This window comes from Oryctolagus cuniculus, chromosome 9 (assembly GCF_964237555.1).
Source record: "Oryctolagus cuniculus chromosome 9, mOryCun1.1, whole genome shotgun sequence".
Lineage (NCBI taxonomy): Eukaryota > Metazoa > Chordata > Mammalia > Lagomorpha > Leporidae > Oryctolagus > Oryctolagus cuniculus.
The window spans coordinates 99,282,137-99,304,913 of record NC_091440.1 but is presented as its reverse complement, the minus strand read 5'-3'; the positions used below and the strand labels follow the sequence as shown (position 1 = coordinate 99,304,913).

General features: G+C 46.6%; 1 protein-coding gene and 1 long non-coding RNA gene across 12 annotated transcripts in view; one reads left to right on the top strand and one right to left on the bottom strand.

Moving 5' to 3' along the window:
• ERC1 (ELKS/RAB6-interacting/CAST family member 1) overlaps positions 1–22,777 on the bottom strand; it is a 518,217-nt gene that overhangs the window by 21,966 nt on the left and 473,474 nt on the right. The gene's annotated exons all lie outside the window — the stretch shown is intronic.
• On the top strand, positions 5,106–6,625 carry LOC138843850 (uncharacterized). The gene is made up of 2 exons (XR_011378953.1): positions 5,106–5,265; positions 6,228–6,625. It is a non-coding gene; the product is annotated as an uncharacterized lncRNA (long non-coding RNA).

The window sequence follows — 22,777 nt, the reverse complement described above, 5'->3', positions numbered from 1 at the left end:
AGCTTCCTCTGGGTCTCCGAAGCAGGTGCAGGGGTCCAAGCACTTGGGCCATCTTCCACTGCTTTCCCAGGTAGGGAGCTGACCTGGAAGTGGAGCGGCTGGGACTAGAACTGGTTCCCATATGAGATGCCAGTGCTGCAGATGGCGGGTTAACTCGCTGCACTACAGCACCAGCCCCTCAATGTTATTTTTCAGTCATATCTTTTTCCTGTTAGTTTTTAAAGGTTAAAAACAGGACAGCCATAGTGGCAGCAGGTCCTCCTGTGACTCTGCATGGCTCAGGCACTTTGGTTCCTGACATGATACGGGAGACCTAGATGGAGTTCCAGGTTCCTGGCTTTGGCCTGGCCACTGTGGCCACATGGGCAGTGAACCAGTGGATGGAAGACCTCTCTGTCTGTTTCTTCCTTTCTCTGTCACTGTCAAATAAATAAATAGTGTTTAAAAAGAAAAGAAACAAGGGGCTGGCATTGTGATATAGTGGGTAAAGTCACCACCTGCAACACCAGCTTCCCACTGGGCACTGGTTTGAGTCCCAGCTCCCTGCTAGTGAGCCTGCGAAAACTGCAGAAGATGGCTCAAGTACTTGGGCTCCTGCACTCACATGGGAGACCAGGGGGAGGCTCCCGGCTCCTGTCTTCGGCCTGGTCCAGCTCTGACCTTTGCGGCCATTTGGGGAGTGAACCAACAGATGGAAGATCTCCCCAGAGATGGAAAGATCTCCTTGTTTCTGTCTCTCTCTCTCTCTGCCTCTCCCTCTAACTCTGCCTTTCTAATACATAAATAAAATCTTAAAAAAATAGAAAAAAAATGAATAAAGAAGTTACAAAACTAAATTTAAAAGGCAATTCAAAAAAAAGAAAAAAGGTTAAAAACAAAAGGGCCTGCCTTGTGGAACAGTAGGTTAAGCCCCCACTTGTGAACCAGCATCCCAAATCAGAGTACCAGTTTGCGTCTCAGCTACTCTGCTCCTGGTGTAGCTCCCTGCTAATACACCTGGAAAGCAGGGGGAAGATGGCCCAAGGATCTGGGTTCCTGTCACGCATGTGGAAGACCAGGATGGAGTTCTTGGCTCCTGGGTATCACAGCCATTTGGAGAATGAATTAGTGGATGGTAGAAAAGACCCTGTTCTTGCTCTCTGTTGCTCTGCCTTATAAACAAACAAACAAAACAACACAAAAACAAATCAAGAGTTTCTCTGCTCCCCAGCAATGGCACTTAACACTCTACAACTGATACTGGTCACTGCCTAGCTCTGAAGGAAGTAAAACAATTATGACTTCCAGGAAATCTATAGAAACACAAAGCTGATCATGTATTTGTCCACACTGATCCCCTGGCCCAGGCAAATATCCAACCACAGAATGACCAGGCCTGTTAAGCCTGGTCCAGGGGGCCGGTACTGTGGCTTAGCGGGTAAAGCTGCTGCCTGCGGTGCCAGCATCTCATATGGGTGCCGGTTCACGTCCTGGCTGCTCTACTTCCGATCCAGCTCTCTGCTATGATCTGGGAAAATGGTAGAAGATGGCCCAAGTCCCTGGGCCCCTGCACCCACATGGGAGACCAGGAAGAAACTCCTGGCTCCTGGCTCCGGATTGGCGCAGCTCCGGCCGTTGCGGTCAATTGAAACAGCGGATCTCTCTCTCTGCATAACTGACTTTCAAATCAATCAATCAATCAATCTTAAAAAAAAAAAAAAAAAAAAAAAAAAAAAGGCCGGCGCCGCAGCTCACTAGGCTAATTCTCCGCCTAGCGGCGCCGGCACACCAGGTTCTAGTCCCAGTCGGGGCGCCGGATTCTGTCCCGGTTGCCCTCTTCCAGGCCAGCTCTCTGCTGTGGCCAGGGAGTGCAGTGGAGGATGGCCCAGGTGCTTGGGCCCTGCACCCCATGGGAGACAAGGAAAAGCACCTGGCTCCTGGCTCCTGCCATCGGATCAGCGCGGTGCGCCGGCTGCAGCGCGCTGGCCGCGGGGGCCATTAGAGGGTGAACCAACGGCAAAGGAAGACCTTCCTCTCTGTCTCTCTCTCTCACTGTCCACTCTGCCTGTCAAAAAAAAAAAAAAAAAAAAAAAAAAGGAGCTAAGTTCAGAGCAGGCTGATTCTGAAACGTTAACTCAAAAGCCCGGAAGGGTATTAACAGAACCAGTCGAGGCTTCTAACCTTACAGGTTAGATTACCAAGGCCTAAAGAGGTTCTCTGGCTTGTTATGTCAGATGGGACTGACAGAAGTATTGGCTTCAGGAAATCTTACTATGTGTTACGCAATAAGCCCAATCAGCAGTTAGGGGATCAAGCCTCATCTCCAGATCACAAGATCTCTGTGGAGAAGAGGAGGAAGTCTCCCCCTTAGAAAAAAGTGTACAAGGACAGCGAAGTCCCAGGGTGCACGGCCACGCGCTCTGAGCTACACACACGGGCTGGATGACGGGAGTCGGAGGTGATGGAGCAAGTGCTAACTGGCAGTCCTTTCAGCGCTGTCCCATCACTCACTGGTGCTTACCGCTACACTGTACAATCAGTCATTAGTTTGTGAAAGGCAACAACCGAGAGGCTGAGTAACCCAGGTGAAAGTTACATCGCTGCTTGCGAAGAGTGCCTGGTTTGAGTCCCGCTTTGTTTCTGAGTCTAGCTTCCTGCTAATGTCCACCCTGGGAGGCTGCAGGTGATGGCTCAATTTTGAGTTCCTGCCACTCACATGTGAGACTGATTGAGTTCTGAACTCCTGGCTTCGGCTTGGCTCAATCTTGGTTGTTTCAGGCACATGGGGGAGTGAATCAACAGACAGAAGACCTCTCTCTTTCTCTCTGTGCCTTTCAAATAAAATGAACATAATATACATATTTTAAAAGTGGATTGGTGGGTGGCTCACTAGGCTAATCCTCCGCCTAGCGGCGCCGGCACACCGGGTTCTAGTCCCGGCTGGGGCACCGGATTCTGTCCCGGTTGCCCCTCTTCCAGGCCAGCCCTCTGCTGTGGCCAGGGAGTGCAGTGGAGGATGGCCCAGGTGCTTGGGCCCTGCACCCCATGGGAGACCAGGAAAAGCACCTGGCTCCTGGCTCCTGCCATCGGATCAGCGCGGTGTGCCGGCCGCAGCGCGCCGGCCGCGGCGGCCATTGGAGGGTGAACCAACGGCAAAGGAAGACCTTTCTCTCTGTCTCTCTCTCTCACTGTCCACTCTGCCTGTCAAAAAAAAAAAAAAAAAAAAAAAAAGTGGATTGGTGGGGCTGGCGCTGTGGCATAACAAGTAAAGCCACCGCCTGCAGTCCCAGCATCCCATATGGGTGGGTGCCGGTTCGTGTCCTGGCTGCTCCATTTCCAATCCAGCTCTCTGCTGTGGCCTGGAAAAGCAGTAGAAGATGGCCCAAGTCCTTGGGCCCCGGCACCCAGGTGGGAGACCCGGAAGAGGCTCCTGGCTCCTAGCTTTGGATTGGCACAGCTCCGGCTATTGCAGTCATTTGCGGAGTGAACCAATGGATGGAAACCTCTCTCTCTCTCTCTCTCTCTCTCTCTCTCTGCTTCTGCCTCTCTATAAGTCTGCCTTTCAAATAAATAAAGAAATCTTTAAAAAAAAAAAAGTGGATTGGGATTAGTGGCAAGCTACAGAGTGAAAACACAAATCGCTAGCACCTGTTACTCCAGGTTAATCTTACATATGGCAGGAGCTGGAACCAGCAGTGACCCAGTTGTCAAGCTATCTGTATATAATCCAGACTTTGCTTTCTGATGAGTCTATTTAGTATCTGAAGACATCATTAACATACCAGTGTCCTGTGGCTGGCTGCTTACCTGCCTACGGTATGCTTCTCTAGCTTCTAGCTGAGACGATTTAAGTTTATTGTCTGTGAGATCCTGTGTCCACAGATTCCCAGGTTGCCCTTGCTCCTGAATGGCTGTAATTTGGTTCAGGTGTTATACCTTCTGTGAACAAATGAGGAAAGGGAATGGACAGAGAAAGAACATGGCCAGGAAACAGGTAACATAACCACAAAAAATAAAAGTGAAGGGTTGGGAGTGTGGGCTAGTGGTCCCATCCTGGAGCGCTTAGGTTTGATTCCCAGCTACGTTCTTAATTCCAGCTTCCTGCTAATGGGCACAAAGGTGACAGCTCAAGTGGCTGGGTCCCTGCCACCAACATATGAGATGTAGATTGCGTTCCTGGCTCCTGGCTTTGATTGGGCCCATCTCTGGCCGTTGCGGCAATTTGGGGAGTGAACCAGCGGATGGAAGACCTCTCTCTATGTCTGCCCCCTTCTCTGCCTGTAACTCTGCCTCTCAAATAAATAAATCTTAAAAAATTAAAATTAGAATAGAACTCCCTCCCCTTCTCAAAAACAAAAACTAAAACTAAAACAAACACCTAAATAGGAGATTCACACTGGCTTGACTGGTCCTTGTGCACTAAGTTTCAGGAGCTGGGAGAATGTAGCATCACCTCTTGTGCAGAAATGTCCTTGGAACAGTGAGGGAACTGTGATGTAACATCTCACTCAAAGAACAAGCCAGCTATACCGCCTGGTGGAATCTTACAATGAAGCGTGGTTCTCAAGCAAGAGACGGGTGGTTTCCAGGTGGGTTTTGCCAGGCCAGATTCCCTGATGTAGGCCTGAGAAAAAAATGGAGCATTCTAAACAAAGACCTAGACTTCCCAGCTAGGCAGAATTTTAACAGTTGTCTGGTTGGTTTGATGATATCTCATATTGTCTCTTACAGATCTGTTGGCTGAAGCGAACTGAGACATTCAAAGCAAGGGCCCGACATTATCAAAATGGAGAAGAATTTCTCTCCTTGCCAGGGGGATCCATCAGAGCAGCCTGCATTCTGGGAACGGCAGCCACGGCCAGGTTAGCCAGCCAGCCCAGCGTGTTTGCTTTGGCTCTCAGAAACAAAAAGTGTCAAAGGGAGAGGATGACAAAACAAAACAAAACAAACCCAAACAACTAATAAGAAACCCAATGCTCAAACTGTCAGGGAGCTAAGAACAAAGCTTTGTTGCAGCTGAGGTTTAAGCGCTAAACCAGCACACAGCCCAGTCCACGCTCTCTCTGGCCTGCGGGAAGAAGGACACGTCCTCTGGCTGCAGTGACATATGCTCAATGCGCCCACAGGTCCGGTGTGGCTCGCGGTTTCCAGCACACGGCACCCGACTCCAGCCACTGTGGCAGGAAGACTGGGAAGACTCCTGCAGAAAGCTATGGATTTGGCTGCTTTTTTTTTTCCTTCGTACAAATCTAATATGTTCTCTGGATGAAGTCTCCTGACTCCCCGGTAAGATGACAAACTTGCCCTTTGGAGTGATACGAACTCCTGGCCCAGGAACTGGAAAAGGCCATGGCAGGGGCTCCATTACTGACCAGAGCTCTGGAGTCACACGGGCTGCTCTGAGTGTGCCCAGCTGCACACGGCCATCGCATGGGGCACCAGCGGGTGGTGGTGAGGGGCAAGCACAGCACAGTGACAGGGCGAGTTGTGTCTGGTCTGGCTGACACGGAGAAGGATGGGGGTGGGGTGGGGCCCAGAGATGCTCATTACTAATTCTGGACTGCTGAAGGGAGGGAAATATGTGATGCGATTTGAAAACTCTGGGGGAAAGTTGGGGTTGAAAGAGAAATATTCCCACAGCCCCCTAAAGCTCGGAGAATTTGGCAGTCACTGTTTACTTAGGTGAAGAAGGGTGAGACTGAGAGACTCCAGGGACACTTCCAGCCCAATCTGGCTCAGTGCAGCTCACCACACTCGTGAGCACAGCTCCCCCAGAAGGTATGGGCAAAGCCAAGGCACTGCAGGGCTTGTATGGCTTCACGCAGCTTTGTTCCCAAGTGGAGGGCATGGCCAAGCATGGCAAGGGAAAGCCCATGCCAAGGCAAGCACTTTGGAGAGCAGAAGAATCACCAGATCTCTCTGTACTGCACAGGGAGGTGGGCTCAACCCTCAGGAGACAAGTGAGAAGACAAGTGCTACAAGAGATCTGGAGTCATGGAATCACCCCCTGTATACACTGGACGCGGCCAATCCAAATAAACAACAGCCCCAGTACTGCTGCCTGTGGCTCCTTCCAGTTACCCCCAATGCCTGCAGGATGGCCGCCTGTGGGCACGATATGGCAGGTCGAATGCAAAGGGTTCCTCTGACAACGCAGAGAGTAAGAAAGGTGCTGGCAGAGCGACCTGCAAGAGGTTAAAGAAACTCCTTAATGGAGACTTTTCTATTATTACTTTTCTCTCCTAAAGCAATCCACAGGGTTCAGTCACACACAGTGTCTACTACGACTTGCATCAGGGCTGGTGCTGTGGCATAGCAGGTAAAGCCGCTGCCTGCAGTGCTGGCATCCCATACGGGCGCTGGTTCGAGAACGGGTTGCTGTACTTCTGATTCAGCTCTCTGCTGTGGCCTGGGAAAGCAGTGGAAGCTGACCCAAGTGCTTGGGCTCCTGCACCTGCATGGAAGACCTGGAAGACGCTCCAGGCTGCTGGCTTCAGACTGGCCCAGCTCGGGCCATTGCGGCCATCTGGGGAGTAAACCAGCGGATGGAAGACGCCCTCCCCCTTTTGCTTTCTCTCTCTCTCTCTCTCTGCCTCAGCCTCTCTGTAACTCTCCTTTCAAATAAAGTAAATCTTAAAAGAAAAAAGTCTCACATCTACCTGTGCTGATCCATTACCAAAACAACTGCTTGAGCCAGAAGCCCTGTGCTCCAGCAGTGTCCCACGGAGATTTCACGACAGAGAAGGCCCACACGGCTGTGACCAGGGCATCCTCTGTGAGGCAAGAGGACTTTCTTCTGAAGGTTACAAGATGAAGTGGTAGGAGAGGGCCTGAATGGAAGTAAATGTCATGTCCTAATTCTGCCACCTCACCTCTCTGGCCTCAGCTTCCGTATGTGTAAAAACAAAGAGGAGATGAGATGATCTCTAAGTTCATTCGGGTTCAATAACCCCTGACTAAATTCAGCTCATCCTGGTTTCTTTATACAACGACACAGGGTGGGCCCCCCGAGAGCCTGCAGCTCTCTCTCTGGAAGTACTCAGTTCTCGGAGGCTCTGGGCTGAAGCCTCTCCATTTTGTCCTGTGGTACCGGAGAAAGCTCACCACTGTCATTCCCTGCCTTCCTGAGAGCTGCATTCCGACAGTCTGTGGGGCACTTACATGTAGGACTAAGTATCTGCTGATTCAAATGATTTAGCTTAACGCCTTGAAAAAGTTAATGTGATTCTCCATCCGCCCCAGATATGCTATCAAGTAGCCTAAAGTCAGAGCATCCTCGTACTTTGTCCCTGGCCTGGGCTATGCTGGAGATGAGTCTGGCACTTTTCTCCTTTCTGGAGCTCCTCTTTCCCCCACTCACTCACTCCTTTCACACCCTAGGTGCCAAGGGCAAGCTAAGGGGACCCTGACCATGTGCTGCGCTTCTTAGAAATACCTGTTTGCAAAAAGGCAGCACCTCTAAGAGATGCTTAATTCGAAGGAATAACCTGAACCAGTGAAATTTCAGGCATGGAGCCAGGAAAAACCACACCAGGCAGGAACCTCATCAAACACCCCATCATAGTAGTTTTAAGCTTTGATCCTAGCCACTTTCCTGTTAAGTTGGCAGTAAGACACTGTGTCTGAAGTTTGGTTTGAGAAAAGAGTAAGAGCCCTCCAGTCTGATAACATTAAAATCACTATTTATCTTTAGCAAGAACACCATGAGCAATCTCATCAGTCAAAATCTGATCTTTAGGGCTAATAAGCGTCACTATAATTTACAGCAAGATCTGTTATCTTCAGCAGTGAAATGAAAGGCTCCCTCGTGCCCAGAGCCTACAGTAGGCTTCCATGCTTAGGTGGTCTTCTGTAGAAGAAGAGGTTACACAAAGCAGTAAGACAGCATTCAGCTGGTACAGGGGAGCAGTGCAATCTTATCTCCAGAAAAGTCCCGATTCCATTCATTTGCTAAGCAAGCATCTACTTCATACTTTATGGCTGCATGTCTGTTACATAGCTGGTTTAGAAAGGTCCAGTTACTATGTTCTTTCCACACAGCACTCTGGATCGAAGTACCCAGTGGGCCCTGCATGCCCTGAAGAGAGTACTGTGGGAATCAGCTGCACAAAACAGGTTCTGCAGAACCTCCCCACCTTCAGCAGGCAGGCCCTGTGGTTTACTAGGAATGCAACTGCCAGAGTCTGGAACACAGCTGTCTGAAAGCCTGCAGCAATTACCTACGTAGTAGTTAGGTTCCAAAGCAGTTCCCATAGCCTGCTTTTGTTTTTTTAAGTTTTGTTTATTTTATTTATTTGAAAGGCAGAGTGGGGGTAAGACAGACAGAGAGAGAGAGAGACAGAAAAAAGAGAGAAAGAGAGAGAGAGAGAGAGAGAGAGAAATACTTGGATAGATAGATAGATAGGTCTTAAATATGCTGGTCATTCCCCAAATGCCCACATAGCTGGGGCTGGGCCAGGCTGAGGCCAGGAGCCAGGAACTCCATCTGGGTCTCCCATGTGGGTGGTAGGAACCCAAGTCCTTGGGCCATCATCTGTTGCCTCCTAGGCACAACAGCAGAAAGCCAGATTAGAAGCAGAGCTGGGACTCAATTAGAAGGAATGGGATGTGGGTTAAGTCCAAGAGGTGCCTTAATCTGCTGCACCACAACACATGCCCCACCATGAGTCTACTTCACCCATAAAATTTTGGTTTGTTGAGGGCTGAACTGTGTCATGCTCCTTCCCTGCCTCCCCAATTCCAATGAACAGATTACAGCCTTGGTCGTCAGCATCCCAGGCGTTTCTGCGGTTAAGGAGGTGGTTATGTAAAGACAAGGCCTGTAGCACGGGCCCTAATCCAACATGACTGAGGTACTCATCAGAGGGAATTTGGACACATACACAGACACCAGAGATGCACAGGAACAGAGGAAAGACCTCGCACAGACACACAGAATGGAACTGGAATTCTAACCCCCGAACCGGGAACACACACACTTCTGCTGCTTCAGCCACCCTGTCTGTGGTATTCTGCTGTGCCCGCCTGTACACACCAACACGATGTAACACGAGTGCACCATGCCACGGAATTTAGTCAGCATTCCTAACAGTTTCTCTACTGGAAGGTGCCTTCTGAGTTCTCACTTCAGGTACTGGGAACGTGTCTCCCAGAGGACAGCCAACGTGGCTGCCCCACCTTCCCTACTGAGTGCTGGGGGCGGGGGGAGGGGAGCAGGGAGCACACTTCACTCCCATGGCAGTGGCCCCAGCAGTAGGACACTCTTTTAAGGGGTGAAGAGCAATAGTAACAACAGCTAGGATGTTGGGGACTAGTGAGGCCGTGGGAGGGGAGGCTGTGGCAGCAGCCTCCCACAATCCCTGGGAGCAGGACTTGACACAGGGACACAGGGGAGTCAGCACGGAAGGGCCGCAAGAACTGGGAGACTGAGAACTGGAGACTGCTCCTATTTGACTGCAGCCTGGAAGCCATGCCCCTGTCTTTTCCTTTCTTTACACTGACACAGGTTTCCCATGAGAGTCACTGCGCACCACTGCTACTATGGGAATGTGTCACCTGCTAAGGTTTGCAGGGAAAACACATGGCTGCAAGTTGCTGGAACACACCACAGCAGACACTGCCTACAAGTGACTTCTGCTTCCTAGGCTGTCCCAGGAAGACTGGTATCACTAAAGCTTTTGTAAGAAATGTAACGCTTTGAGAGCTCTGACTGGACTGTCATTTGCAAGCTTCCCCCCACCCTGCTGGCTGCAGGTTTGTGGTATCCATGATTCTCACTCCCTGGAAGAGGACAGTGAAGATGCCAGACCTGTGCTCAGTGCATGGGCTGTGGCTAACTGCCAAGACTCATTAACATGCCCAAATGGCAACTAACTGCTCCTACAGGAGCTCCAGGGACTTGGGGGACGCTAACCTCTCACAGAGACACATGAAACACAAAGGAAACGTGTAATTAAGGCAGCTAAAAATAATCAAGATCTGGGGCCAGCGCCGAGGCATCCCATTTGGGTGCTGGTTCGAGACCCAGCTGCTCCACTTCTTATCCAGCTCTCTGCTATGGCCTGGTAAGGCAGTAGAAGATGGCCCAAGTGTCTGGGCCTCACACCCACATGGGGGACCTGGAAGAAGCTCCTGGATCCTGGCTTTGGATCAGCCCAGCTCCGGCCATTGCTGCCATTTAGGGGGTGAATCAGAGTGAATTCAAGATTCTCCCTCCCTCTCTGCTTCTCTTCCCCACCACTCCCAGCAAGATCAGCCTCCTAAGCCTGTACTCTGCCTCCTAAGCACCTCCAACCACACACACATCAAAACACCATAAGGCTGTTCTCACATTGGGACTGAAACGCAAATAACTTCATATCTGTGTAATTTCAACTATGTAAGAGAGTTCTTTACTTCCTCTACACTCAAATCCCCATTTCCTCTTACTTTTTTCAACTTAGTTTTAGGGGATTTTATCAGAAGGCAGGAGATTGGGTCCTGGGGTCTAATTTAGCGCCCTATCAGTCCCTGTACCTGTCTTGGGCTATGTCTGTCCAACTCTTCCCCATATTCCTTTTTTCTTTCTTTCTTCTCAAATAAACTTTTCCTTGCCAGAGATTTCGATATGCAATTGGCAGGATACCCTAGTCTTTGCATGAAACATGGTTAATGGCAGTTGTCAGAAGAGAAGAAAGTACCAGATTGTGTGAGAACAGAGGAGAGGAAAAATGAGTCTCGTCCATTGTATTTCTTGTAAATTTGTCAAGACACACACACATACACACGTGCACGCATGCGCGTGGTGCATACACACACACACACACACACACACACAGAGCCATTCTCAAGCCCAGTCCTGATACAGAGACACATTTATCTTCATGGGTCTGCAATCCGTTTTGCTGGAGTGCTGGGCTTGCCTCCCGCAGCCTCTCACACTCTGCTGCTCTCAGTGTTTTGGACAAGAGTTCACCATCTGAGCCGAGGAAACAAGTTCAAACATCACAAAAAGAAGAAAACCAGATCAGAAACCTTCGGGCTGGGAACCAGAACAAAGTTTGCTACCCCACAAAGAGCCATTCTTCTTCTTTCTTTCTTTCTTCTGGTCTTCCCCTGCTGCCCCTAATGCTCTGCCCCCCAACAGCTCCTATGTCCACTTGGCTCACTCGTGTGGCACAACAATCTGCAAACGCATTCGGAGAGAAGAATGAAATGTCATGTCTGTGACTGATGGCGGATGCATTCCTGAGTGAGGGAGATGACTTCTAGGTTCTGTGCCCAGTACTGCGCAGCATTAAAGTCCCCTAATCCACCGCTTTGAAAAGAGAGGGGTGCAAGCCAAAGAGCAATTGATCAAAACTAAGAAAACAAGTGGAAAAAGGAATCCAGGGAGAGGGTAAGGCCTGAGCCAAGTTTTGGAACAATACTTCCTGAAAATTAAAAATGGGACTAAGTGCTGGGAAAGGGACCTGGAATCCAAAGCTCAGTGACCCACAGAGTGGGCTGGCCGATACAAGTTCATTCCAGCGTGGCTCAGCCCCAATGGGAGGCTGGCATTTATGGTGGAAAAAAGAAAAAAAAAGTTTTACTCTAGGGAAAAATTCCATTTTTAGCTTTTTAGTGGAATCTGCCTATCACTTGAACTGCTTCAAACAGTTCCAAAGGAGATTGGAGTTTGCTTTTTTAAAAAAATTAAAGTAACACTGACATATTAGCAAAATACATAGATTAAGTGTACAATTTGATGGGCTTTGATAAATATATCCACCCACATGACTATCTCTTCAGGCAAAATACAGAATGTTTCCATCATTCCAGAAGGTTTTCTTGCATTCTCTTTCATTTAATTCCTATAGGTAGTCACCATTCTAATTTTTGTCACCATAGGTTAATTTACTTTGTTCTTGAATGTCATGAATACATTAAGTATATACTCTTCTATATCTGATTTCTTTTGTTTAACAGAGTGTTGTTAAAATTCATTCATAAAGTTGCTTGTATCAACTGACATTAGATGCCAGTTGACATGCCCATACACCATACCAGAGTGGCTGGGTTCAAGTCTGAGCTTTGCTCCTGGTTTCAGTTTCCCACTACCATGCACCCTGGGGGGCAGCAGGTGATGCTCAAATAGTTAGGTCCATGTCATTCATGAAGGAGACCAGGACAGAATTCCAATTCCTGGCTCTGGCCTGGCCCAGCCCTGGCTGTTGTGAGCACTTGGGAAGCGAGCCAGCAGCTGGGAGCTGTCTCTCAAATTATAAAACAAAAATATCAACAACAAAAATTCTCCAGGAAGAAATTCTACAATATTCTTTTGTTCCATGGTTCACAGTATTTAACTGAAATATACTTCTTTTTGTAACTTAATATACACTCAATACATACATTCTATCTTCAGTGGAAAAAGAAAAAATGGCCTTCATCCTTATCTACACACTGAACTTTTCTATGTAAACTCTTTCTAAACAATTATTTATTTCCCATTACTCCCATCTTCCCCTTTTCAAGCCTTTTATTTAATGTGGGAAGTCTGAGTTAGCATTTCACATTCAAATGCAGTGCTAAGACTGGGTTGGGGGGGCAGAGAAGGGGAGGTTCTGTCTTACATATCCTTGCAATCCTGAATCCTTTCTGTAACCCAAGCAGCTTCTCTCCAGTGGAAAAAGAACATACTCATACACGGCTGCCCGTTTTCTAAAAAAATTTACTCTTTACTTATTATTTGAAAGAGAGAGAGGAAAGAGATTTCTATCTGTTGGTTCACTCTCCAAATGGCTGCAACAGCCAGGTTTGGGCCAGGCTCAATCAGAAGCCAAGATTCCATTCTGGTATCCCACATGGGGGACAGGGGCCCATGTCCTTGGGCCATCATCTGCTGCCTTCCCAGGTGCATTAGCAGGGAGCTGGATTGGAGACGTAGCTGCTGGGACTTGAACTGGGCACTTTAATATGGGATGCTTGCGACGCAGGTGGTGGCTGCGCCACAACACTGGCCCCTGCCCATTCTTTTTTAGAGAGACATAGAAGTTTTTCTTTCTGATAAACTAAAACTTGCCATCTTCTGTCTACTTACTGGTCATGCAGCCCTCAGCCAGCCACGCACACAACACTCACTTCTCTCCATGCAGCTGCACCATTTTGCTGCGGCCTCTGCTACCACTCTGCAGGCTGCTACTTAGGCTGAAGCGCTTCTCAGTGTCCTCTGAGGCAGCTTTACTTTCACAAGGGGATGGACATCTAGCCCCTGGTTTACTGACTTAAATTTTAAAACCTTTTTATTTTGAAATAATTTTAATGGTAATTGAAAATTTGAAAGAGTAATGTAAAGAACTCCCTTACCCTTCACCCAGATTCCTTAATTGCTAGCATTTTACTGTGTTTGCCTTATCACTCATTCATTCCTCTCTCTCTTTCTCAATGGATACAGGTATGTGGGCCAATCTCTCTGCATCTGTAGCTATGTCACCCTATATATGCTTCCTTATTGTTAAATTCAGGTTGTGTATTGTTTGGCAGGAAAACTCACTTGTGCTGTCTTCAGTGCGCATTATTGAGCAGCACACAATGCCGATCTGTGCCATAACTGGTCATGCTAACCTTAATCTCTCGGTTACAGAGTCTGCTTTGTTTTCCACAGTAAGTTACCAGGAAGTATTTGGTGCTAATTAAAAAATGATTTTTTTGTGAAGAGATATTTCAGCCTGTGCAGTAACATCCTGTTCCCTAACACATTTCTGTTCAGTGATCTTCACATACATTGGTGATTCCGCCCTAAACCAGGTATTACTCTGATGGCTGTCGAATGTTGATCCTTTAATCCTGCCATTCTGTCTACGTTTATTAGCTGGCATTCTGCTCTATGATAGTTTTCCTTTCTCCTTCATTTTTCTTTTTAAAGATTTATTTATTTATGGGGCCAGTGTTGTGGCACAGTGGGTAAAGCGCCACCTGCAGTGCTAGCATCCCATATGAGCGCCGGTTCGAGACTCAGCTGCTCCACTTCAGATCCAGCTTTCTACTATGACCTGGGAAAGCAGTAGAAGATGGCCTAAGTCCTTGGGCCCCTGCACCCATGTGGGAGACCCAGAAGAAGCTCCTGGCTCCTGGCTTTGGATCGGCCCAGCTCCAGCTGTTGCAGCCATTTGGGGAGTGAACTAGTGGATGAAAGACCTCACTCCCTCTGTCTGTCTGTCTGTCTGTCTCTCTCTGCCTCTCCCTCTCTGTAACTCTGCCTTTCAAATAAATGAAGCAGAATTACAGAGAGAAGGAGAGAGAGAGAGAGAGAGAGAGAGATCTTCCAATCACTGGTTCATTCTCCAAATGGCTGCAATAACTGGGGCTGGGCCAATCTGAAGCCAGGAGCCAGAAGCTTCTTCCAAGTCTCCTATGTGGGTGCAGGGAACCAAGCACTTGGGCCATCCTCTGCTGCCTTCCCAGGTGCATTAGCAGGGAAATGGATCAGAAGTGGAGCAACTGGGAATTGAACCGGCGCCCATATGGGATGCTGGTGCTGCAGGCCACGGCTCTAACCTGCTATGCCACAACATCTACTCTGTCTATATCCTTTTGATGTAGCCTTACCACTCTTGAAATACTTCTTTTCTTGCTGGTACAACAGGATGTTCTGAGATTATCTTGTACATTCCCACATATGGCCCTAGACTCAGCCATTTTTCCAAGGAGCCCTGTTTGGCAGAAAAAGAAACCACCATTTGGGTGCTAAATAAGCTCCTTGTTGCTGGTGTCACTGTTTCTAAATCCTCTCAGCAGGCAAAATCAGGAGATGTTCAGAGGTGTGTGTATCTGCAGATGAGGACAAACATGCACACAGAAGAACCTACATCTATTTATCTATCTGTTAAAACCTGTGAGCTCATTTCAACAACAACCCAGCCCCACAGGGTTTATCTCTACCCTTTCTGTATTTGTTAGTCTCTTCTCGTGTAATGACAAGCTTCGCTTACATTACCTTCAACATATTTACTCATTTGCTCAGTCTCATGGTGTGTAACCAATCTCCCAACCATGGGGGCCACCTTCTTGGCCGTGGCCTACTATTTCCACCCTTGCCAGCTGAAACCGCAGCCCTGGCCCTATCAGAAATGCTGGCCATGTATGCTCAATCTCTGTCCCAGCTTGTCAAATATACCAGTTGTGCTGGCAGAATCCTTGGTCCTGCCAAATACACAGACCCCAATCCTTGGATCCAGCTCCACTGCAAAATATGCCAGCTGTGCTGATCAAATCCTTGGCCTCCAGCCTGCTGGCTATATCTGTCATTTTGGCTGTATCAGTTGAAATGTTGGCCTCAGCCCCACTGACCATGCCAGTTGATTCCCTGGCCGTGATAAATGGGAAGGGGCAGGTTCCATTTAAAAGGAACACATTTAAAAGGGACAGGTGTTTGGCCCAGAGGTTAAGACACTGGTTGGACTACTTCATCCTATTCTGCAGTGCTTGGCTTCATGTCCTGCCTCTACTCTCAAACACAGCTTCCTGCTAATGCAGATCCCATGAGAGAGCAGGTGATGGCTCCAGTAGCTGGGTCTCTGCTATCCAGAGGGGAGACCTGGATTAGGTTCATGGCTCCCAGTTTTGGCCTGGCCAAGCTTCCAGTTTTTGTAGGCTTTTGGGAGTGAACCAGCGGATGGGAGATCTCTGAGTCTCTGCATTTCAAATTAAAAAAAAAAATTAAGATAAAAGAAGAAAAATTTCAGCATTTTGCTGTCAGGGACTATATCCTTGAAGCTATTGTTGCTTAGCGTATAAAAATTTTTGGTGGAGACTACTATATTTGAGGGGTTTTGCCTAAATCTTTCCAGAAACTTGAAAACTTATTCTTTATACTATATAATATACTAGATGTATGAGTACTTGGACAGTAATATTTAGGGTCTCCTAGAGAATGGATTTTATTGCCATGGACTTTGGTGTTATGATATTGACAAGATCAGAAAGAAACCACAACCAGTTTTATGGAACTCACAGTGTACGACGGAAGGACATCAGGAGATTGTTTGTGGCTGGATTCTTTATGCGGACCCACGGAAGGGGGTTTCCTTCAGTTCTCAGGACTAGAAGTGACTGTGTTGTTGAACTACTTGTTTCTCCTGTGGGATGTTATAAACTGCACAGCTAATGTGATTTCTCTTTTGGTGGTACCTGTGGGCTCACTCCTGGTTTTACCTTTTTTTGTGTGTATCCTCATCTTTTTTTTTTTTTTTTTTTGATTTATTTATTTGAAAGGCAGAGTTACAGAGAGACAGAGAGAAAGAGAGAGAGAGAGAGATTGATCGATCTTCCACCTGCTGGTTCACTCCCTAGATGGCTTCACGGGCTGGACTGGTGAGTAGAATTACAAGGGCAGGGGGACTCAGCAGGGAGGAGAGACCTGTAGGTGACTTGAGGCCCCCATCTTCCCTGAGAAGCCCTTCTCTGGAGCTTCTCACTCAAGTACTGAGGACTTAGAACAGACTGCTTATTTTCCAAGATTCTGAAACACACTCCCCCTTCACCTGAGAGCCGGACTAATCCTGTGACTATACCTCTGGACTGGCTACCATTTGAAAGAAGTAAAGAAGTAGAACATGAACCAGACCAAAAACAAAACAAAACCTCACAGAGATGACACAATGGAAATTTTACATATATAAGATATTATTTAACAATCTTTACTTGGCCATAAAGTATCCCAAATCTGACCTGGTCCAAGTTTATTTTGCTGTTAGAACTTGACAAGACTAAAAGCTAGAGGTAAAATGGCTCTGAATTCACTGTTTGAAAAATGTATGTTTGCCAGCCTAGACAAAAAAACCAAAGGAACTGGACCCAAATACTTAAGTCTGCAAAACACAACTTTCATGTATCCATTCACTTGCACACCAAAATATTTAAAATGCATACAATTAACTCCAGGGAGTACAATCAAATCCATTTAGTCAGACTATCTGATTCTGCCTAGGGTATGTAAAATCACAATGCACAAAACCTCTTCAAACTAGGATACTTCAGCCCAAGAACAATATTATGCTCCAGGCTGGTTACCACATTCGCTGTCTAACTGAGCCACTGCACTGGTGACAAGCTGAAAAGCTGAAGTTTATTGTTGCAGGGAAGTCGTGTTGTACAGCACAGCAGTGTCTGAATAAGCGAGCCATGGGAGACTTATAAATGTTTCCTCACCTCATTGCAAGTTGAAAACAATCACTTGGAGCTATGAGAAAGATGACATATACGAGTGTGGTCCTTCCAATCTCTGCACCTGTGCAGGTCTGCAGTTTCCCACCCTGTTGCATCTTTCTGAAACTACAGAATTGATGTGTAGCATATGCTCAGTACAGCCTTTTAAAAACATATACAATGTTTATGTAAAACCCACTGTTACCCCTCCCAAATCCTTGGGCTCTATGAAAATAACTAAGCTTGAAATTTCAAAACCCAAAACTCTTTGCATTTATATTTAAGGAAAAAGCCATTTGTCAAAAAAGTTTTAGTTGAAATTTTCCATAATTTTTCTATAATATTTGACTTAAGAACCACTCACTCCCTGAGACGTCAGCTGTATGCTAGCTCACCATCAATGCTGGATGCATGGGGACACTAACAAGGCTTCCTGTCCAAGAGACGCAAAAGGGTTTGGCAAAGAAACAAGGGCATCATATATATAAGGAGAACTTGTAGGCTCAATGTGGAAAACTTGCATCTGGAATTCCAGTTACGAGTTGTGATTCCAAAAGATAATAGACAAGGCTCAAAGTATAGGGATGTTCTAAAATAAACAGAAGATGCTGAAATTTAAAACTGAACTTAGTAAAAACCTTCTTCTTAGTCAAGCCACTTTGTATCAGGAGAACATTCTGCCTTGACACTATCTCACTCTGTTTCCATAAAGCAAGCTGCTCCAGGCTCCCAGACAGCACATAAAACAGTGTAAGATCCGCCCTCTCGGAAAAACTGCAGCAACGCTCTTCGTCCAGAACCAGGTGACTGTGAGCCCCGGTTCAGTAGATGATGATGAGCAGACACAGCCTGAGCATAGTGGAGCCATGCATCTTGGATTTATCTCACACCAAACGATGCTGCTCATTGTTTACGGAAACACATATGTGTGTTAGAAAGGCAAAATGCAGACTATAAAAGTGCACACTGCAGATGGAAAAAGAAAAATGCAACTGAGAGCGGGTACAAAGATTTTATTCCAAGAGATAGAACACCCAAAGTGTTTTTTCCATTCTCCTACTCAACACAACACTTCTGATACAGGTTCTCCAGCAGACACCAACTTATGTCCTAAATTTAACTCAACTCTGACACCATCTATCTGGAGATAGTTTGAGGGCTCAGTCCCATAGTCCCATGAGACTGTCCCCACCCTCTGATGCCAATCACAAGCCCCAGGTTGTAAGTCATGTTTCTGACCCATGGCTGTAAATCAGGTTCCTTTAATTTGGTAGATGGCTGAAAGAACTTAGGGGCACACTTTACTCACGGTCATCCACTTATTCCAGAGGATATTTTAAAGGATACAATCGAACAGCCAGGTGAAGACGCACACAGTGCAAAGAACGTGGGAAGGGGTGTGGAGCTTCCTTGCCTAATCCTTAGTAAACTATCAATTAAAAATAATAACAGCAATTATGACTATCAACTAAAAGGTTTATTTTCTTAAGATTTATTTATTTGAAAGGCAGAGATACAGAGAGAAAAAGGGAGAGACAGGGATAGAGGGAGAGATCTTCACTCGGCTGGTTCCACTCCCCAAATGGCCACAATGCCCAGAGCTGGGTCGGTCTGAAGCCAGGAGCCAGGAGCCAGGAGCCAGGAGCATTCTCCAGTTCTCCCATGTGGGTGCAGGGGCCAAGCACTTGGGCCATCTTGCATTCTTTCCCAGGCACATTAGCAGGGAGTTGAACTGGGAGTGGAGATTCTGGGACTTAAACCAGTGCCCACATCCCATGTGTTTTTTTAAAAATAAATATTTATTTATTTATTCAAAAGGCAGAGTTAGGGGCCAGCACTGTGGCAAAGCAGGTAAAGCTACCGCCTGCAGTGCTGGCGGTTGGAGACGCAGCTGCTCCACTTCTGATCCAGCTCTCTGCTATGACCTGCGAAAGCAGTAAAATGTGGCCCATATCCTTGAACCCCTGCACCCACGTGGGAGACCCGGAAGAAGCTCCTGGCTTCAGATCTGCCCAGTTCCAGCTATTGTGGCCATTTGGGGAGTGAACCAGTGGATAGAAAACCTCTCTGTCTCTACCTCTCTGTAACTCTGCCTTTCAAATAAACAAATAAATCTTAAAAAAAAAAAAAAAAGGCTGAATTGGGACACACACACACACACACACACAGATATCTTCCATCTGCTGGTTCACTCCCCAAATGGCTGCAACAGCTGGGGCTGGGCCAGGCCAGGCCAGAATAAGAAGCCTGGAACTCTACCCTCCCAAGCAGGGGACAGGGGCCCAAGGAGTTGGGCCATCTCCACCTTCCTGGCACATTAGCAGGGAGCTGGACTGGATGTGGCACAGCCAGGATGTAAACCAGTGCTCAGCGTCATAGGCATTAGCTTACCCTGCTGTGCCACAACACTGGCCCACAGTTCACAGCTTTATTCTTTAAGATTTATTTATTTTAAAGTGTGAGAGATAGAGGAGAGGAGAGGGGAGGGGAGGGGAAGGAAGGGGAGGGAGAGAGAGAGAATCATGGGGCCCGGAGCCATGGCTCACTTGGCTAATCCTCCGCAGGCATCCCATATGGGCACCAGGTTCTAGTTCTGGTTGCCCCTCTTCCAGTCCAGCTCTCTGCTGTGGCCCGAGAGGGCAGTGGAGGATGGCCCAAGTGCTTGGGCCCTGCACCCACATGGGAGACCTGGAAGAAGCTCCTGGCTCCTGGCTTCAGATTGGCGCAGTGCGGGCTGCAGTGGCCATTTTGGGGGTGAGCCAACAGAAGGAAGACCTTTCTCTCTGCCTCTCTCTCTCACTGTCTGTAACTCTACCTGTCAAATAAATAAATAAATAAATCTTTAAAAAAAAAAAAGAGAGAGAGAGAGAAATAGAGAATCTTTCACCTGCTCATTCACTCCCCAGGTGGCCAGCTGCAAGAGTCAATTCTGGGCTAGACCAAAGCTGGGAGCTTCATCCAGGTCTCCCACATGGGTTGTAGGGACCCAAGCACTTGGGCCATCTTCTGCTGCTTTTCCATGCCATTAGCAAGCAGCTGGATTGAAAGTGGAGCAGTTAGAACATGAACCAGTGTCCATAAGGAATGCTGGCGTGGCAGGCAGCGGCTTTACTATTATACCACAATGCCAGGTCCTCCAGCTCCTAGTGTTATAACCATCATAATGGTTATGTTCATTATGCTTCATTATGTCTGCTGAAAGATCAAAGAACAGATATAGAGATGTTAAGGAAACTCAGATCTTGGGGTCGGCACTGCGGCATAATAGGTTAAGCCTCTGCTTACAGCACCAGCATCCCATAGGGGCACTGGTGCCTGTTCCAGCTGCTCCTCTTCTGATCTGTTCTCTGCTATGGCCTGGGAAAACAGTGGAAGATGGCCCAAGTGCTTGGGCCCTGCACCCATGTGGGAGACCCAGAAGAGGCTCCTGGCTTTTTTATTATTTTTTATTTTTTTTATTTTTATTTTTATTTTTTATTTTTTCAAATCGGCCCAACCCTAGTCATTGCAGCCACCTGGAGAGTGAAATAGCAGATGGAAGGTATCTCTCTCTGTAACTCTTTTAAATAAATAAATCTTTAAAAATAAAAGTAAAACAAACAAAAAACCACAATGAGAATCCAAGTCTGTCTGACCGCAAACCATGCCCTAAACTTGCTCTACACACTGCAGATGATATCAGGGGCTCACGGCACACGAATGCACATATATCTACCTGTCATTCAAGTGTGTCAATCCCAATTAATAATCAGACCCAAAGAAAATTCCAAACGGATTGGAAAATGTGGGAGCAGATTTACAAAATTCAAAATTAGAAAGTCACTGCTAATGCCTAGATTCCAGGCAGAGCCTTGGAAGGAATTCACATATTTTGCCATCTAGTGATCCTACAATCGTCATTGAGCCACCACAGGCAGTTTGACAGGCTGAAATACACAAACCTTAATAGCTCCATGGGTAATAATAATCTTTCAACTTTTAAAAATGGAATATTTTACTTGAGGTAAATCAATCCCCATTCAGTTTTACAGCACCAGGAATACAATATTAATCATATTTCCTAAATGGATCATTATGGAATTTAACACCACAATAATATTTTATTTCCTAATTCCTCCCAGGCTCTACATTAAATCTTTTCATAACAGTGATTTTTTAAAATAAAATTTTACTTAATTTATTTGAGAGGTAGAGAGAGAATTTCCTCTTGGAAAAAATTTGCTAAGAGCTCAGAGAGAGAAGGTGGGAAAAGAAAGAAAAATAGAGTGCTCCCTTCTACTGGTTTACTTCCACTGGTTTCCCCTCTAAATGCCCTCCAATGGCTGGGGCTGAGCCAAGCCAAAGGCTTGACAGGAGCTGGGAACTCAATCCAGGTCTCCTACATGAGTAGCAGGAACTCAATTACTTGAGCCATCCCTGCTGTCTCCCAGGGTTTGCATTGTGAGGAAGATGGAGTTGTCAGCCAAGTACCAAACATAGCTACTCCAATATGGGACACAAAATGTCCTAACTGTTAGGCTTAATGCTTGCTCCATAGCAGTGGTTTTTAACTTTTTAGTTTGTAACTCTGATCAAATTTTATATTCTCAACTCTGGATTTTTTTTTTAAAGGTAAGATTTTTTTCTATCTATCTGAATTTACTGTTTTTATTCTTTTCTTTTTTAAAGACTAATTTATTTGAAAGGCAGAGTTAGAAAGAGGGAGAGACAGATGGAGAAGTCTTCCATCTGCTGGTTCATTCTCCAGATGGCCCCAATGGCTGGAGCTGGGCCAGGTAAAAGCCAGGAGACTGAACTCCGGCTGGGTCTCCCACATGTGTTCAGGTGCCCAAGGACTCGGGCCATCTTCTGCTGCTCTCCCAAGTGCATTAGCAGGGAGCTAAATCAGAAGTGGATTCCAGGACTGGGATCCTGGTGTTTAGGCTGTGACTGAACTTGCTGTGCTACAGTGCTGGCCATGTTTTTATTCTTTATAATATTGTGGGTTGTATAAGAACAAGTGCCAAATATACAACTGCCTTGGAGAGAGGGGGAAAAAAAAAGTGATGGAAATGAGAAAACTTAAGTAGCCCACAGGGAAAATCTTTGACAAAATGATTCATGATCTAACATAAGGCCTGACTTCTCTTCCTTAAAATTTACCACTACGGGTATTTCTCTACAAGTAGCATAGGTAATATTATTTCACTTCATTAAACCTCAACAGCAATGCTTGGGGGCAAGTATTATTGCAATTTCAGTGTTAAAAAAAAAAAAAAAAAACCCACTGGGGCTTAGAAAGGTTAAGAATTGTTCAATGTCCCAAGCCAGAAAGAGACAAAAGTTGGAGTTAAGACCTAGATATATTTGACTTTAGTGTCATTATTTTTTCTAATATGCTGCTGCTGTGTGTATATATGTGTGTATGAGACAGAGAGAGTGATTTAGTTTTAGGATGTGGGGACCATTAACACCAAACATGTTTCTTATATGTTATTTCTGGTCAGAGATTTTCCAAATTGGGTCAACAGCAGAAGAAACAATGCTATAGTTTGAATACAGCTTATCCTCTACAAAACTCATGTTGGAATTTAATCCCCAATATGAGATATTGAGAGGTGGGGTCAAGTGGGCCATTTAAGAGGCGACTAAAGGG